We start from the raw sequence: 19,903 nt of genomic DNA on the forward strand, positions 1-19,903 counted from the left end.
TTAGTATAGTGTTCTCAGTGTTTTGTGTTTTTGCTGCCTGTGCGTATAAAGGTCCGCTAGATGTTAGTTGCGGCCTTTTTTGTGGGGATTGCGGTTTTTATGTCTGTTGGCGTCCCCAGGTTGGACATCTCATGAAATTTGCCGGGTGTTGTCTCTGGCAATTTGCAGATTTTGTCTTTTTCTCACGGAGCTCTGGCAATTTCTTCTCGAGTGGCTTTCACCGCATCTGACGCATCGAGGTGCCTTGAAGTATGCTCTCTGCGCGTGATGGTACCCCTGGAAGTTGAAACACTGCATGGGCCCAGTTGCTTTCCTGAGGTCCTCGATGTGAAGCTTCATGTGTATCAGGTTGGTGATGCGCTTTGCTTTTACTACGTTGTCTCTCTCCAATGTCAACACAAACATGGGTCGGTTTCGCTTATCGCTTTTCCTGGAAATCATGTTCTTTATCGATACACATTCAATATCATACTCTTCTTTCAGAGGAGCGAACATTTCTGTAGGCTTTGTACCCGGAGGTAATCTTCTTAAAACCATTCTCGGTTTTATGTCTTCCTCTAATGGGAAGTCTATCCACTGGATTGGTGTAGTTTTATTATAGTATTCTATGATTTTACCAATAGTTCTATAGTCTTCGGGGCTTTTCGCCTGTATAAGTGTTTTAAGTCCACTTCGTGATAGTTTGTTTGCTGTTATTATCTTCTGTTTCTGGGCAATATTTAATATTTCGCCAGTCTGGCTAACGCTCTGTAATTTAATTACAGACCTCTTTGTCTTACTCTGTGTCGTCTGGTTTTTCCGTTTTTGCGGGTTCTCCGTCGGTTTCCATTGATTGTGTTTGACCAGGAGTCGGAGGTAGCGGTGTAGCGTGCGCATCACCTTCCTAATGGTTTCCTTTTGCTGTTGCACTTGGGGTCGCTAGCAAAGTGAAATCTTCCTTCACTGCCTTCTTTTTACCTTTTTTAGGGTCGTCATCTTGTTACCTCTTTTTTGTTGTCTTCTTGGTGTTTGTTGGTTTTGTCTTTAAGACTCCTCATGTGAACTTTACATTCTGGGGCTTCGGCGCCTGCCTGGTCTGGTTTTCTCAGATATCTTCTTTTCGGCTCTTTTTTGGGACCGTTTCCGTTGTTTTCGTGTGTTTCTTGTTATTTTTCTCGTCGTTAAGTTCTTTTAAGTTTGTGTTGATGTGGCCTATTATTTATTTTTGTGAGGCTACTACTGTATTCTGTATTTCTCTATTTTTTGTTTTATGGCCGTAATTTCAGCGTCCTTTTCCTTAAGCAGTGTCTTTAGGGTTTCCAGCTCAGACTTTTTGTCTTCGCTGCTCCATTGTCTCATCCTTTTGGTTGTTGGCCCTTTTTTCAAGGGATATGTCGTCATCGGTAATATATTGTTTGTTTCTGCGGTTTCACTGCGCGCAATCTTTGGTCCTTTTCTTCTTTGTTTTAGGACGTTTAAGGTCCCTTTCGGCTACGTCTTCTCGTAGTTGGTGGTCGTCGTTTCGTCGTCGTCTCGAAATCGTGATCGATCCATGAACGCGTGGGTATGGAAGTCCTAACTTTTTTTACGAAAGCTGGCCCGTTGCCAGCATAGCTTCTGGGTGCCACCCAGTAACCTCTCGCGGAAGGTCACACTCTAGGCAGAACTAGAGTGGAATCCTCTTGATTTTCTCACATGGCTGACCTTGGGACCGTTTCTGCCAGGTGTAGCTTCTAAAATATTACACCTCACAGTGTCATCCCAAACGGTGGCACAGGAAGTATCCCGACGGGCTAAAAGCCTGTATGCTTTTTCACTTGCCTATGCCTTCGTTTTGGCCTCCTTGGAGACTCGATAAAAACAAATCTCCCCGGTTTAGCTTCGTCACGGCATAGGTGCTTACACCCTCGATTCAGACTAATAAGTCCGGCTTCGACCTAGTCGCTACAGCTCCTTAGCGGTCCTCGGCTGGCTCTGCTTGCGCACGTCTGTACTGTTCAGCGACTGGCGCTGAACTACTACGTCCTAATATATCCGAATCAAGAATGAAATTTGGTTAAGCTCATGCAGACAGAGCGGTCATTTTAAAAAAGGTAACATACCAGGGTCTTGCTACCGTTAGTATTAGTTGAAATCATCTATTAAGTAAGCAAGGTTCCAAACACCTCTATTATTAATATTGATCTCAACAATAATCAGTGAGAACACTAAAGATCCAAAAAAATAAACCATACTTATTAATCTTAGGTTCACTACATCAATCAAATCAAGCACTATAGGTGTAAAATTTAAAAATGTATATAATAATTATTTCAGTATTTATTTATTAATATATTGATTAATTTATTTAATAATTTTGTTTAGAGAAATAAAATGGTATGTAATTTTAAAATTATTTAGGTGTGTATTAAATCAGTAAGCTGAATCAAATGTTTAGTTTAGTTCTGTAAAATCCAAGACTAATAAATCATTTAAGTTACAAATATGTCAGTTCTCTTATTGAGTGCAGTTGGATGGTTAAGTATATTAGAAATTTCCAAAAACTGTCTTCTAGTGCAATCCTTTATTACAATAAATTTAAGCCTCTTCAAAATTTATTTTATGTTTTAATGAAATAGCATGTTGTTTTATTCAGCAGAAGGAATGTGGTAACCATTTCATCTGCACCAAGCCTTTAGAATAGCCTCCTGTCAATTTAAATAAGTAATGAATTGTATTGTTATTTTCAATTATTGCTTAAAATATTATAAATAAAACGCACGGATATAAAGACCGTTCTAGTTACTTTGGTGGGCGTACCTATCGGAAGGTTAAATTAACGTGACATAATAGCTTTTAAATAATAATTGACATAGCAATATCTGTCTGATGGTATCACACCGTTATTTGTAGATACAGTGTGTCCGTAAAGTATGGAATAGATTCGATATTTTCTAAATGAAAAGCCTTTTTAAAAAAATCTAAAACACGTCGATTTGTAAATTTAATGTTCTACATTTTACAATCAAATTTCATTATATAAGGTAATACATATTACAGTGATGACGTCATCGGCTCTAAAACACCCTGTCTTTTAGGACATTTTTAGATTGATAAAAATGAGCTAATTTCAAAAAAGTATAATACCTACTCGGGTCTAATGGATATAATTTAAAAGATATGCGATTAGAAAATAAATTATTTATTATATGGAGAGATTTTTGTTTTGGTTCAGAGCATTGACTATACCGTTCTGAAGAGACCTAAGAAGGTCGAAATACGTATCAGCGGTTGTTGCTGCACTGTATCAAAGCAAAAATCTAATACCGTCATTCTGTTTTGTTATTTACTTCGTTGGAAGTACTAGAAACTGAATTCACTACGAATTTTGACTAGGATGAACGGCTTGTGGAATGCAATTTTAGATTCCCTTGCCGAGTAATTTATCCAGCTGTTTGTTTCGCAAATTTTAGGAAACACAGTGGTTAAGATTTGAATTCGGTTTCGCTAAGTAGAAATCGTTTGATTTCTCTTTTTGTTTTTAGATGGCGTAGTTACGTCCGTATATAGTTATTTTAACCTTCTATCACTGACGTGTTCTTTCTAGAACATAACTACGGATGTGGTGCCATGTGGACCCCATGTAATTTCTATTTGGTATTGCCAACATGTTTTAAAAATATGACAAAATATGTTCAATATAATTTTTTTTATATATTTTACATTAGTGTATGCATTTTTTTTATAATATTTTGCCAAATTGTTAGTTATTAAACATATTACAAATTACATGTCAAAATATCCTAAATAATGAAACGGTTTGCTAAAAATGTTGTAATTTTTTTATTGTTTAAAATGTTTATAAAATAGTTATGGAAAATTAAAGATCAAATATACGAAATATGAAAAAACAAAATAAACCAAAAAAATAAACCCCCCATATAAAAAACTACAACACCCCAACTTTAGCAATTTTGGAATTCAGATAAAAAGTTACTTTGTACGTTCTTTACAAATATTAGCTCTACAGTTATCACACATTGATATCTTACAAACATCACATGAATTCTTAGTCTTTTTATCCTTTTTTCGTGGACAGAGCCCATATCTTTTTCGTTTGTGGTTCATATCGAGATGCACGTTTTCATCAATCATCGGTTTGTTCAGTATTGTACTAATGTTCATCCTCAATTCTCTTGGAAGTCTTTGATTGATAATTCTTCTATTCAAATGTCGTTAAACGAGTTGTTTGGCGAATAGCTTCACAAATACTGCCCGTAGTATGTTATTTGCTTCTGGATAGCTTTGGTTTAATATATATGAATTAACTCCTGTGATGTCGATGATGGAATAAAATACCGCCATAGGCCAACGCCTAGTACATCTACTTGAACTTTAATTTGCACATTTTTTTTTTCAAGGGCATCTACGCCCCTTTGGTTTCATTATAAAAGACAAGTCACCACTAGCTCCCTCACTATCATATTCTATTACCGAATCTGTATCATGCTCAGTTTCAATGTCATTTAAAGAAAGAGCCACCTGACTCTTCCATATCGCTACCCTCACTTTCTACCTCGTCATGCCATGCTAACAGAGTTTCTTCACAGTTTTTATCACCGTAATGTACTGTTTTGGATGAACCTGCCATTTTCGTAAATTTTTCACAAACACTGACGTGGTGCCAAAATGACCCCTTTCGAACTTTAGATAGTTATAAACTAAATACCACGCTACTGAAAAACTCGTCAATAAGTGAAGCGAACGACGTCACTGTAACTTGAAGGTACCTGCGAGTCACAAACCTATAACAACAAAAATAAAAAATTGCGCGTAATTTGAATTTAGTCGGGGGTCATGTGGGCACCACGTCCGTAGTAGAAGGTAACTATTGTCTAGGACGGGAGAGATTTTTGTTTTGGTTCAGAGCATTGACTATACCGTTCTGAAGAGACCTAAGAAGGTCGAAATACGTATCAGCGGTTGTTGCTGCACTGTATCAAAGCAAAAATCTAATACCGTCATTCTGTTTTGTTATTTACTTCGTTGGAAGTACTAGAAACTGAATTCACTACGAATTTTGACTAGGATGAACGGCTTGTGGAATGCAATTTTAGATTCCCTTGCCGAGTAATTCATCCAGCTGTTTGTTTCGCAAATTTTAGGAAACACAGTGGTTAAGATTTGAATTCGGTTTCGCTAAGTAGAAATCGTTTGATTTCTCTTTTTGTTTTTAGATGGCGTAGTTACGTCCGTATATAGTTATTTTAATAACTATTGTCTAGGACGGGAGAGATTTTTGTTTTGGTTCAGAGCATTGACTATACCGTTCTGAAGAGACCTAAGAAGGTCGAAATACGTATCAGCGGTTGTTGCTGCACTGTATCAAAGCAAAAATCTAATACCGTCATTCTGTTTTGTTATTTACTTCGTTGGAAGTACTAGAAACTGAATTCACTACGAATTTTGACTAGGATGAACGGCTTGTGGAATGCAATTTTAGATTCCCTTGCCGAGTAATTCATCCAGCTGTTTGTTTCGCAAATTTTAGGAAACACAGTGGTTAAGATTTGAATTCGGTTTCGCTAAGTAGAAATCGTTTGATTTCTCTTTTTATTTATTATCAATTGCACAAAAGTAGCCTACTTCTAGTTTTTGGTAAACTGTAATTATTTTTAGTAACGTTCAATAACAATTAAGTAGTACAATAATTGTATTAATTCGTGAATGTTCCGCATTATTGCTTAGAGTTAATTTGAATTGAGTATAAAGCAAAGAATTGAAATACTCATGATGATTGAGTATGGAGACAAATCGCGAACTCAGATGGAAGTGTATAATTTATTTAATGATAAATATCCAGAAAACACCCACCACGCAGTCAACAGTAAGTAAGATTGAAAAGAAATTTCGAGAAACTGGTACAGTTGAAAATGCACGCGAATCAGTTCGTCCCTCTGTAAATTATGTTACAACATTAGATGTTCTACATGCTTTTGAAGAAGATGCGCACACTTCTGTTCGTAAGGTAAGTAGTGATCTCGATGTTTTCAAAACAACGGTACACAAAGTACGTAAAAGTAAGTAAAGTAAGTGAAATGCACAGTTGTACAGGAATGAAACGAGGATGATCCAGATAAAAGAATACAATTTTTCGAAAGAATGATGGATAACAGTCACCGAAACCCTTTCTTGGTTCAAAATATTATTTTTTCTGATGAGGCTAGATTCAAATTAAATGGCGAGGTCAACCATTAGAATTGTAGATACTGGGAAAAGAAAACTCCAACTGGATGCGTGAACATCATACACAATTAAAAGGTAAACGTATGGGCTGGCATTGTAAGAAATAAAATCATTGGACTCTACTATTTCGAAGGTAATTTAAACGAGCCAGCATACCTTCAGTTTTTAAGTGGGTATCTCGTACCTACTTTAGTTAATTTATTCCCCAGTACAATTAATCTTGGAAGGTTTTGATAAAAGTTTATGGTTTCAACAGGATGGTGCGCCTCCGCATTATGCTTTAGATGTTCGACGGTACTTAAACGAAATTTTTCCGAACAGGTGGATTGGAAGACGTGGCCATATTCAATGGCCAGGGAGGTCGCCAGACCTCAATCCTATGGATTATTTTATGTGGGGTCATTTAAAGAATGTTGTTTATAAAATGAGACCTGCAAATATTGGAGACTTAAAAACAAGAATTTGTAAAAAAATAAACAATATTTCTCAAGAAACCATAAACAAGGTTCTACAAGAATTTGTACAACGTTTGGATTACTGTCAAATACAACAAGGGCTACAATTCGAACATTTAAGATTAAGTCATGTATTAATTACTGGATTACTTTCAAGTAATTTATTATAATTTATTTATAATTTATTAATCTTATAAATCAATAAAAATTAATTTTCTAAGCGGATATAGACTCCTAGACGTTAGACCCCCAGTATTATACTTTTTTGGAATCAGCTCATTCTTATCGATCTAAAAATGTCCTAAAATACAGGGTGTTACATTTAAAAAAAGAGCCGATGATGTCATCACTGTAATGTGTATCACGTTGTATAATGACATTTTATTGTAAAATTTAGAACATTAAATTTAAAAATCGACTTGTTTTAGATTTTTTTAAAAAGGCATTTCATTTAGGAAATATCGAATTTATTCCATATTTTACGGACACACTGTATAATGTCTTAATACATAAGGTATTACTATTAAAAATTTTAACAATTCATTATTGTAATTTATAATGTTGATCTTAAAATTGAATTAAGAATATATTTTAACTGATTAAGCATTAAGAAATGCTTAATAGTAATTACTTGGATAACTAATGTAATATTTTCACCCTGTATTGGTAATTTGTTGGTAATAAGGCTTGAAAATCTCAACAATTCATCATCAAAAGATTAACCTATAATACGTTGACATGGTAGTAAATTTACATACTTTTGATAAATAGACCACTATTATTGGACAGGTAAATTCTAAAAAAGGCATTCTCGGAATAATACTTCAGACATTTCCTTTATACACTTAAGGTAATTTGTCATATGTCATTTCGTTGCCAGTAGTTTTCAACAAGAAATAATCCATCACTTGAACGTTGAGCTCGAAAATGGAGAAAACTCCTTTCTTTTCTTTACCTTCTAACTTTATCAAATGTCTGAATTTGTTTGATGACGACGTTCTCATTCTAGTTGATGACTTTTATTTAAAAGTCGACGCAAATAAATGGAAAAGTGAGCTGATAAAAATAAAGCCTAATCTGAAAACTTATAATTGAAAACCATATAACTTATATTTGAAAATCATTTTATTTAACCATTTGTCTAATTTTTATACACACATCAAAAATATCTTAGAAACATCATTATTATTCCACTTTTTTTCAATAAAAACTTAATATTTTTTTTTTGATAATACATACCATTCCATTTAAAAACTTGTTCTCTACAAATCAAGGTATGTCATGTAAATTTATTTGTAAATTGCTTGTTTTATTAAGACAAAAGTAACAGCGCCTCAAAGTCGTACGATTAATAGCTTATTGATAGCTTAAGAAGTGGATAGTCTGTATTTTCGTTAAGATTTTACTAAAAAAAGATTAATAAACACATATGTTCACATGGTAAGTTCTGGGGCATCTATATGAATAATTTGTCTCGCTGAAAGACATACAGGTTGTCAACGTGCAACTACTCCTCGGTAGGATCGATATGTGGTAGGATTAGCTCTTCGAAATGTACATATAACTGCACGTGAACTCTATGGGGAATTCTTAGATTCCACAACATCACTGTATGTAACCATACTTTAAGTAATAGATTACATGAAACTAAGCTGAACGCCAGACGTCCATTGAGTTTCCCATGTTAGGTCATGAAAATCGAGGACTCAGTTTAAGGTGGGCACAATAACATGTACAGTGGGGTTTGTAAAAATGGAGTTCTGTGTTATTCTTCACAGCTAAAGCTAAGTTTTGTCTCTACTCTGATTTATGAATAGTAAGAGTTTTGAGAGGACCTGGTCCACAAGAGAGATTCAGGCATGTACAGAGTGCTCTTCGATACAGTGGTCTACAAGTTATGATATGGGCTAAAATTATTTTTCATCATTGAACTGGTTCCGTTTTTGTGGAAAGCTCTTTAAATTAATCATAATATATTAATCGTATCTTAGAATCTGTTATCCTTCCATTTGCCACTTCTGCAGATTCTGATTTATATTACATGCAGGATTATGAAAGACCATATACTGCAGTGATAGAAAGAGTGTAACAATTTTTAATTTGCTTATTGGAGATTAAAAGGGGAAACCGAATAATTAATATGCGTGGATAAGCAAATAAATTGAAGCGTTTGCGAACGGCTACTTATGTTTTGGTTGGAAAGCTGAGTCGTGGATAAGAATTCCTTTATTTGAGGAGGATTGGAGGACTAACTATAAAAAAGAAATCAAAAAATAGTTACAGAGATGTCCTAGGACACTACACAAGAAGATTCCTAAACAATTTAAATTAGGACGCCGTTTAAAAAAGTCCTCTTGGTAGTTAGAAAGGTTTTTCTTTTTTAAAAAATTTCAAGGGTAAATATGTTTTTAAAAGAAATTATTTTAAACTCCTGGTTTAAAGAAAATCATTACGTATTTATTTTTATTTCGAGTAATTAGTTATTTCGAGTAATTACAAATAAAAATATTCAAATTTATCAACAAACCTTAGATTGAATTTATTATATATAATTATTTCAAACAGAGCCAGCAGACCCCGATAAAGAAGTGGAACAACTAATTAACGCACCATATCAAATGTCTCTATATACATATATATATATATATATATATATATATATATATATATATATATATATATATATATATATATATATATATATATATATATATATATATATATATATATATATATATATATATATATATATATATTAGTAGATTGTCTTGGGCTTAGGTTCATAAGAAAATTGTTTTGATACTAACACATTTTTATATTTTTTCGGCAGGAAATCCATGCCTTTTTCAAGAAGTAATATGAACAAGCATTTGAAAATTCGGTACTAACAAGTATACATAAACGTCACAATTAAAATAATTATTTTGTAAATTTGATATGTGTATTTAGTAAATTGTAAATATTTTGTAAATAACATGTAGACCTATTTTCTCCAGCAATCCCCATCTAATATTTTACTAAACTAAAAATCGCCGCTGGACCATCACAATGTAAACATAAAACACATCTAACGCCTCCATATCATAACCAATTAAACTAACAATGTTGATTTTCAGATTTATCAAAACATTCTCTACCAACACATGATATTTGTTTATTCGACTAAGCAGATGGTTTAGAGAGATATAACAGATATTTTAGCTTAATTCTACAAGATATGTGAAGGTGTTTGTAGGTATAGCAAATAAGTTAAAAATTAAAAAAAAAATGATGTAGGTATAGGCACGAGGCTTATTAAAACATTATAATACAAAATAAAACTGTCAAATAATTCTGTATTCTGAATGATATAAATTAAAATTATACCTTTTTGATCAATGGCACAGTGGGTGATCTAAAAGGGTGTCAATATTAACAGTATTATCTAGTTCTAAGTGATAAATCAAAGATTCTAAAAATATGTCAATTTTCAGGACTGTATATATTGCCATAATAGTTTATATCAGAAAAATGATTATAAACATTAGTGACGGTTAATAGCTGATCAAAAATTTCTAGATAATTATATGATATATACAGGGTGTCCAGAAACTCTCCTGACAAATGAAAACCGGAGATTCCTCAGATAATTTTAAAACGATTTAACCCAATTTAACTAGTCTGAAAATGCTTTCTAAGGAAGCTAGATCTCTTTGAAGATGGCGTCTTGTAAGTAGTTTTTTTTTATTTTATTCTTTCGTAACCGTTCGTAACCGTACCGTTCATAGGCGTCCGTTTTGGGTAGATCAATAGTTATTATAACGCATAACTTTTTTTTCTTTAACTTTTAATCATGTGGGATACTAGATTATTAAATTTTCAGGTATTTTAGAACAAAAAGGTACTCTTAGGTACTGTAAGTCTGTAGGAAACACAGTTTTCTAGATTAATCGATTTGAAAATTTTTCATTTTTGTGTCATAAAAGTTAAAGTAATAGGTACCTTAATTATTTTGATAAATTACCATTTATTTCAATAAATGCCGCATACAATTCATAAAAAAAGTTTGGGAAAAGAAGCAAAAAATCAATTTGAAACAAAATTTTATTTAAAGGTTTTTAAAAACAAAGTATTTATTACGATAAAACGAAACTACGGTTTACACAAAATAACAAGTATTAAAAGTAGATAGTAACAAAAGATGCTTAATGTGATCACTATTAGTCTCTATGCATAAATTTTACATTTTGCTTAGAAAACGCCGAATTTTTGTAGAAATCCAAAAGTTATTTCTAAATTCGTTGCCAGCATCTTGTATCCTTAGCCAGAGTTGTGCACAATTTTGTACGGAAACGGAATACACAAATGCTTTTATATATCTTTAAATAAAGTAGTTGCAAGGATTCAAATCCGTCGACCTTGCTGGCGAAGCAACTGGACCTCCTCTTCTAATCCAGTGGTCTTCGTAGTTATTATCAAGAAAGTCTCGTATATTCCTGCTAAAGTTGGCCGGACAGCCGTCGTGTAGAAACCGTAAGTTTTGCCCAATATTTAAAGACATTATTATTAGGACATTAAGACAAAAGAACTTAAAATATTATTTAACAAATTAGGTAAAATATTTTGCAAGAAATGTAAATAATTAGCATCATTTAAACAAGCAGGCAATTCCACGGGTTCAATTAGATAATATCCAAATACACCTGTCTAGACGTTTATGCTAAACCTATTCTTCTTAGAGTGACGTCTCCCTACGGAGGTTGGCAATCATAATGACTATTTTTATTTTTGAACTTGCTGCTCGAAACAAATCAATCGATCTGAATTAATACCAATCACGTAGATTCTTCAACCATGAGTTCTGCCTTCGGCCAACAGATCTTCTTCCTTGAATCTTTCCCTATATGATGAGTCTCAAAATTTCATATTTTGGTCCCTTCATCACATGGTATAGGTATATAACTATAAAAACCAGTTTTCTGGTTTATATTGTTCATCATATTCATTTATATTGTTCAATACATATTCAGAGCACATTATGAACCTAACGCTAACGGACATAGACGAGGGAATACTTATAAACGGAGAACGATTGAACAACATAAGATACGCTGATGATATTGTTATTTTTGCAGATAGTCTTAAAGGTCTGCAGACACTTGTCTCCAGGGTGGAAGAAGTAAGTAGCAGGTTTGGGCTTGATTTTAACATAAAAAAAAAACAAATACATGGTTATAAGCAAAAATAGGATACCACCTGGTCAATTACTAGTTAACCAACAACCTATAACAGAAATCACCAACTTTTGTTATCTGGGTGCAAACTTAAATGAACACTGGGACAATCGACGGAAATTAAGGATCGAGAAGGCAAGATCAGCTTTCGTCAAAATGAAAAAAATCTTTAACAGCCACGATATAAAATTGGAAACAAAAGTTCGTTTACCAGAATGCTATGTATTCTCCGTTCTTTTATGTGGCGTGGAGTCATGGACCTTAACTGAAGCATCACTGAAGAGACTCGAAGCATTTGAGATGTGGTGCTATAGACACATGTTGAGGATTTCCTGGATAGACAGAGTTACCAACCAAGAAGTACTACATAGAATGGGTAAAGAGCGCGAACTAGTCATAACCATAAAACGTCGCAAACTAGAACACCTGGGCCATTATTACGCAATGAACAACGATACAACCTACTTCGGACCATACTTCAAGGTAAAATGCATGGGAAAAGAGGTCCAGGACGAACAAGAATATCCTGGCTGCATAACCTGCAAAAATGGTTTAACTTAACCACTACCAGACTTTTCAGGGCAGCAGTCAACATGTAACGATGCTCTGATCGTTTAACAGTTCGAACCGTGGGAGTGTCAATATTTGCGCATCCACTTCTACAACGTGACGGCGTAGTGGTATTCAAACGGCTATTTAAGGCGTGTGAATAGCGGAATTAGACAGTCTTGTAGCTAGCGCTCTAGGCTCCCTGTCTCGCCGGTGTAGTGAACCTGCGAGCCATTGCGGACAGAGACATTTCCGTATTGAGGATCATACTCTGTCCCCAACCAAGCGGAACCCATCGATATTGCGTATTGAGCATTACCGTGGATCTGCACAGAACCAACCGGGACGGAGAGATTTCCGTATTGAGGATCGTACTCTCTGTCCTTAGCCAAGCGGAACCCGTCGACATTGTGTATTAAACATTGCCGTGGGTCTGCACAGCTAAATATTTTGTTTGCGAGCATATTCGGAGCTTTCGCTGAATTGAAGCGAAAGCGAGTATAAATCTGCGCGCGATCGAGTTCCCCCATTTCGTTTCTTTTTAATACTAATTAATTTCTTTTCTTTTATAGACATTCGCCGGGGACTTCGTTCATCGTGGGATCCAGACTGGGACGTAGAATTCGTTTTAGTTTTATTCATTATATAAGTGTACAACGTAAAATTCCTTTTTATTTTTATTTATTGTATATACTAAATTAATAGATTTATTTTTATTTCAAACCTGTGTTTTACTGAGTCTGTCGCCCCGAAAGAGCTACCCATCACAAACTGGCGCCCGAGCAAAATTAATAACATGCCGACAGATAAAGACACAGACTCAGTAACAGGTACGTCGTGGATAAATCGACTTTGCAAAGAGGAATTGCAGAGCGAGGCCGAAAAATGCGGCTTAGATCCCAAGGGAACCGTCGACGAATTGAGAGCACGACTCAGAACCTATTTTAAAAATCGCGAGGAAGCTACAGGAACAATCCCAAAAGAAAAAACTTCCAAGGGAACAGAATCCGACACACTGACCCAGGAAATTTCGGGCATCCGAAGACAATTACAGGAATTAACAATAACGAAACAAATGGGGCAACCAGAATTGCTAAATCAAGTACGAAAGTGGAACACACACTTCGACAAGAAACATTCGGATGCAATAGAATTCTTAGAGAGGATAGACGAATTAAGCTTGGCCTACGAGATCGATAAACAAGATCTACTAAGAGCATTACCTGAATTATTAGGAGACCACGCTTTGTTATGGTACAGAAATAATAACAAAAATTGGAAGTCATGGACAGATTTCAGCGAAGATTTTAAAAAAAGCTTTCTATCCCAGGGGATATTTGCTACAACTAGAAGAGGAAATCCGAAACAGAAGACAGAGACAGAACGAACCAGTAGATAGATATATCACGGAGATTCAAACATTAATCAGACGAGAAGGCTCTTTTTCCAAAAACCAAGAACTCGAAAGGATATACAAAAATTTGTTACCAGAATATAAGCTTTATGCTCGCCGCCGGGATTTCGGAAACTTAGCCGAATTACAGGATTTAGCCCAAGAATACGAAGCTCTAGAAGACGAAAAGACCCGAGCAAATCAGATTTGCCGTGGAAACTGGAGACGCACGGAGCAAGCAGAGTACGATGCGAAAACGGCATGCTTTAGATGCAAGATGCCAGGTCACAGCCGTAAAAACTGCAAAAACCCATGGAAAAAGTTTTGTTCGCGTTGCGGCAGAGAAGGGGTTTACAGCAGCGACTGCTGTTTCAGGCGTCAGGGAAACGAATTACAGACTGGAGAAACAAGGAGTCGTCCCAGTCTGTAAAACAAGATTCGACTCCATTCGTTTTCGCCGTTACACAGCCAGCAAGCAATGACATTCGACTGTTCGCATCACTAAAAATAGGGCAAAGAACACACAGAGCGCTCATCGACACAGGAACTACTAAAAATTACGTCGGGGATAGAATAGCTCAGATATACAAGGACTCTCTAGATAGCTACAGCGGGAGAACAAGACTAGCAAATGGAGCGTCAATCGAGCTTAACCAGAAGTTGACAATTGAATGCGAGATCGATAAGTTACAAACCCGACAAACATTCATAGTAATGCCAGGGTTGACGGAAGATGCATTAATAGGAGTGGAATTCCTCAGGAACCATTCTATCGAACTTAAATTCGATAAACATACGACCAAACAATACATACAACATCAAGAAGAGACATGTAACACTTTAAAAGACTCCACTCAAAATACGGAGTTAGAAAGGTTTCTAAGAAAAGAACTAAGGGAGTTTGAGAATATAACAGGACCCACCAACTTAATAAGACACGAAATAAAATTGAAGAAAAAGTGCGATCCAGTCAAGCAGCCTTATAGGCGGCACAATCCCGCAATGCTACAGATCATCAACCAAGAAGTGGACAAGATGTTAAAAGAAGGAACCATCGATCCCTCCACAAGTGGTTGGAGTTCACCGATCGTACTAGTTAGGAAAAAGGATAACTCGTACAGATTTTGCATTGACTTTAGAAAAGTCAACGAACTATCAGATAAGGACGCATATCCGTTACCCAGAATATCGGAAATTCTGGATAGACTTAAGGAAGCAAATTTTATATCGACCCTCGATTTGAAACAGGGATATTTTCAAATACCCCTAGAAGAAACAAGCCGCCCAGTGACAGCATTCAGCGTACCCGGAAAAGGCCATTTTAAGTTTAAAACCACCCCATTCGGACTGCATTTCGCAGGAGCCACTTTCCAACGCCTACTGGATAAGGTAATACCTCCCGATATGGAATTCGCGTTTGCCTACTTGGATGATATCGTAGTAATATCTAAAACGCTCCAAGAGCATTTAAATCACCTACATGAAGTTTTCCGAAGACTGAAAGAAGCCAGATTACAGCTGAACTTCGAGAAATGCACGTTTTGCCAGTCAGAACTCAGATACTTAGGACATGTGGTTGGAGCAGAAGGAATAAAAACCGACCCGGAGAAAACCAACGCTATAACCGGACTTACAGCACCGAGAAATGTGCGTCAACTCCGCCGGTTCCTAGGAATAACATCATGGTACCGCCGATTCATAGAGAACTATTCGACAATAGCAGGACCGCTAAACATGCTTCTGAAGAAGAAGATAAGATGGAAATGGACCGATAAGCAGGAAAACGCGTTTGAAGAGCTAAAATCAAAACTTACATCGGCCCCAGTATTAGCATGCCCCGATTTTTCGAAAACATTTTACCTGCAAACAGATGCGTCGAACTGTGGACTTGGAGTTGCACTAACACAGAAATACGACGGCCAGGATAAAGTAATTGCATATGCTAGTCGAACCCTCACACCAGCCGAGACAAAATATTCCACAACGGAAAAAGAATGTCTATCCATCGTGTACGGGATAAAGCAAATGAGGCCGTATATAGAAGGATACAATTTTAAGGTCATATCAGACCATCAGTCCCTCAAATGGCTGAAGAACCTTAAAAACCCGTCAGGTCGGTTAGCCAGGTGGAGTTTAGAACTGCAACAGTACGATTTCGAGGTAATATATAGAAAGGGAGTCCTCAACAAGGTAGCAGATGCTTTGTCACGACAACCACAAGAAAACCAGAGCGAAGAACCAGAGTCGGAATTATTAGCATCAGAACTGGAATCATGCAGTTGGTACGATAATTTATATAGGAATGTACTTCAGAACCCAGACGATTTCCCGAATTTACAAATATCAAACGGGAAATTATATAAACACGTTTGGAGCAGCCGTAATTTAGCCGACCCAGAGTTTAATAACCCATGGAAATTATGCGTACCAAGATATAAAAGGAAAGATATTTTGGAGGAAAATCATGACTCCACCACAGCAGGCCACTTAGGAATTGCAAAAACAATTTGCCGAATAGCGCAAAAGTACTATTGGCCTAAGATGTTTAAACAAATTGCAGACTACGTTAGAGCCTGTACGAAGTGCCTCCAATATAAACCGTCTCAAATGCAACCAGCCGGGAAAATGCAACCGTCCACTGTAGAAAAGCCTTGGCATACTGTCTCAGTTGATTTAATGGGACCATTCCCAAGATCTGCAAAAGGAAACATTTTCTTAATAGTCGTGCAAGACCGGTTTACCAAATGGGTCGTCGCCCAGCCAATAAGAGCAGCATCTACGAACTCAATCATCGACACTCTACGATCTAAAGTAGTCATGCAATTCGGTATCCCGAAGAAAATCATCTCGGACAACGGCGCGCAATTTACAAGCGGAAATTTTAAGGCGTTCCTTAAGTCCTATAACATAAATCACATTCTAACACCGCCGTACTCACCTCAATGCGATCCAGTAGAACGAATGAACAAAGTACTGAAAACGATGATAGCTACTTACGTGGATAATAACCATAAAGACTGGGACAAATTCATACCAGAATTCTGCTACGCCATAAATTCGTCAAGACACGATTCAACAGGATTTTCACCAGCGCTTCTTAATTTCGGAAGGGAATTAGACATAACAGAGGCGACAAATGGACAAGATATACAGGGGTATGCAGAAAACTTAAACAAGTTAGAAGCGTTAAGAGATCTAGCGAAAGTGCACATGGAACACGCTTTCGAGGACCAAAAGAAACATTACGATCTAAGACGAAGAGACTGGCAGCCACATCCAGGAGATCGAGTCATGAAAAAGGAACACCATCTATCATCAGCTAGTGCAGCTTTCACCAGCAAACTAGCGCCGAAGTACTCAGGACCATACATAGTAACGTCAGTAATATCACCAGTAATAGTAAAACTGAAATTGGCCGATAGTAGTAGCCCCAAGCAGATGACGGCGCATGTAAAAGATTTAAAACCATGGGAGGGGGGAAATGTTACTACAGAAATCCAATCCCCACCACAACCAAACGGTATTTAAGTGGCAATGCTAGCAAGCAGAATTCAGTTCATCAACATCAAACATGGAAGACATATTAGAGATACCGGAAGAGATGACCCCTCTGGGAACGCCAGAGAGACCCGAACTACCCGTGACACCAGGAAAAGACGCGGAGAGGATCATGAAAAGGTTCCACGAACTTTTTGGGACACCACCAACCCCACCGAGGAAGAAGAGCGTACCTGATACCAAAACGGGACAAGAAGCCCAATCCGCGTCCACTCCAGGAGAACCGGAACCCGGGAAACACACCGACCTTATAGAGATCGTCCCAAAACACCTGATCGAGAGGGGGACCAAAAAATACAGGATATGCTGTAACAATGGGAGGAAGATTGTAATAAAGATACCGAGAGGGATAGATGGCATCACGAGGCTGTAGACACCATATACACAAAAAAAAGGTATGTTACTTTTTTTTTTTTTCAAAGAGAAGGGGGTGTAACGATGCTCTGATCGTTTAACAGTTCGAACCGTGGGAGTGTCAATATTTGCGCATCCACTTCTACAACGTGACGGCGTAGTGGTATTCAAACGGCTATTTAAGGCGTGTGAATAGCGGAATTAGACAGTCTTGTAGCTAGCGCTCTAGGCTCCCTGACTCGCCGGTGTAGTGAACCTGCGAGCCATTGCGGACAGAGACATTTCCGTATTGAGGATCATACTCTGTCCCTAACCAAGCGGAACCCATCGATATTGCGTATTGAGCATTACCGTGGATCTGCACAGAACCAACCGGGACGGAGAGATTTCCGTATTGAGGATCGTACTCTCTGTCCTTAGCCAAGCGGAACCCGTCGGCATTGTGTATTGAACATTGCCGTGGGTCTGCACAGCTAAATATTTTGTTTGCGAGCATATTCGGAGCTTTCGCTGAATTGAAGCGAAAGCGAGTATAAATCTGCGCGCGATCGATTTCCCCCATTTCGTTTCTTTTTAATACTAATTAATTTCTTTTCTTTTATAGACATTCGCCGGGGACTTCGTTTATCGTGGGATCCAGACTGGGACGTAGAATTCGTTTTAGTTTTATTCATTATATAAGTGTACAACGTAAAATTCCTTTTTATTTTTATTTATTGTATATACTAAATTACTAGATTTATTTTTATTTCAAACCTGTGTTTTACTGAGTCTGTCGCCCCGAAAGAGCTACCCATCACAAACAAAATCAGAATGACCATGTTAGTGTCCAACATCCGTAACCGATAGACACCATAAGAAGAAGGTTTATATAGTGGTGATTAGTTCTGTTTCTTTAAAAACCCTCTGTAGTACTTCTTTATTTATAATTATGTCAGTCCATGATATTTTTAATACTCTGCGGTATAACCAGAGTTCGAAAGCCTCGATTCTTTTTAAATTGCATTATTTTAACGTCCAAGTCTCAGCTCCATATAATAATATTGAAAATATATAACAGCGAGTGGTACGTAGGCTGATCTCCAAATTTAGATTTTTGCACGTTAGGAGTGGCTTCATTCGTATAAATGCTGATCTGGCAATATCTATTCACCTGTTTATTTCTGCAGTATGATCATTGGTTTCATTGATCGAAGTTCCCAAGTAGTGATATTTTTATACTTGTTCTATCACGTTACCATTGATTGTCAATAGGTGATGTATATTTTGTGGTCTTTTTGTAATTAGCATGTACTTCATAGTTAAGCTTTCGACAAGATGTTGTAGATCTTCTATACACTTTGCTATGATCACAGTTTCATCTGCATATCGTAAGTTGTTATTGAATTTTTCATTAAAGGTAACTCCCGCTTTGATATTATTGAGCGTGTTTTGGAAACTATCTTCAGAATAAAAGTAAAACAAAAGTGGCGATAAAATACATCCCTGTCTAACTTCTCTACAGATCTTCATTTCTTCTGAGTATTGCCCATCAATTTAAACTATGGCACTTTGATTCCAATATAATGTTTGCACTATATTTATAATTTTACTGTCAGTGCGCTTGTTCATAAGTATTTATATTAGATTTTCATGTCTCACTTTATCGAAAGCTTTTTCGTAATCAACAAAGTACAAATGTAGATCAACGTTTACCTCCCGACATCGCTGAATCAATATGCTAAACCTATGCTGATGCCTAAATTTTTGAACATGTGGGGATTGTTACCAACATACGAATGTGTATTATAATATGTATCAGTCAAGTAATGTGTATCAGTAATAATGTGTATTCTGCACATAAAAAATGTCAACGTTGCTTTGACGCAAAAAAGATGTATCTGAAAAAAATCTGCATTTTGCTTTTTCTGATTTTGTAACCATATAGAGATTATTTTACTAGCAACAAAATATCCTTGTAGCAATGCCGGTACTTTTGTAAAATGAAAAGAATATAAATTTTCGTTGTGTAAGATATTTCCTGTGGAAGATTTTGAAATTGTGTGATACATGGCAGATAGTTTTCGAATGCTAATTTCCAAAGTTTTCTTAATTTCCATTAAAATATCATCTTCATGTGCTGCTGTTACATCATTATGTCGCGCTATTTATCATTAAAATTTTCAGCGTATCTATGT

Source organism: Diabrotica undecimpunctata, chromosome 8, assembly GCF_040954645.1.
Source record: "Diabrotica undecimpunctata isolate CICGRU chromosome 8, icDiaUnde3, whole genome shotgun sequence".
Lineage (NCBI taxonomy): Eukaryota > Metazoa > Arthropoda > Insecta > Coleoptera > Chrysomelidae > Diabrotica > Diabrotica undecimpunctata.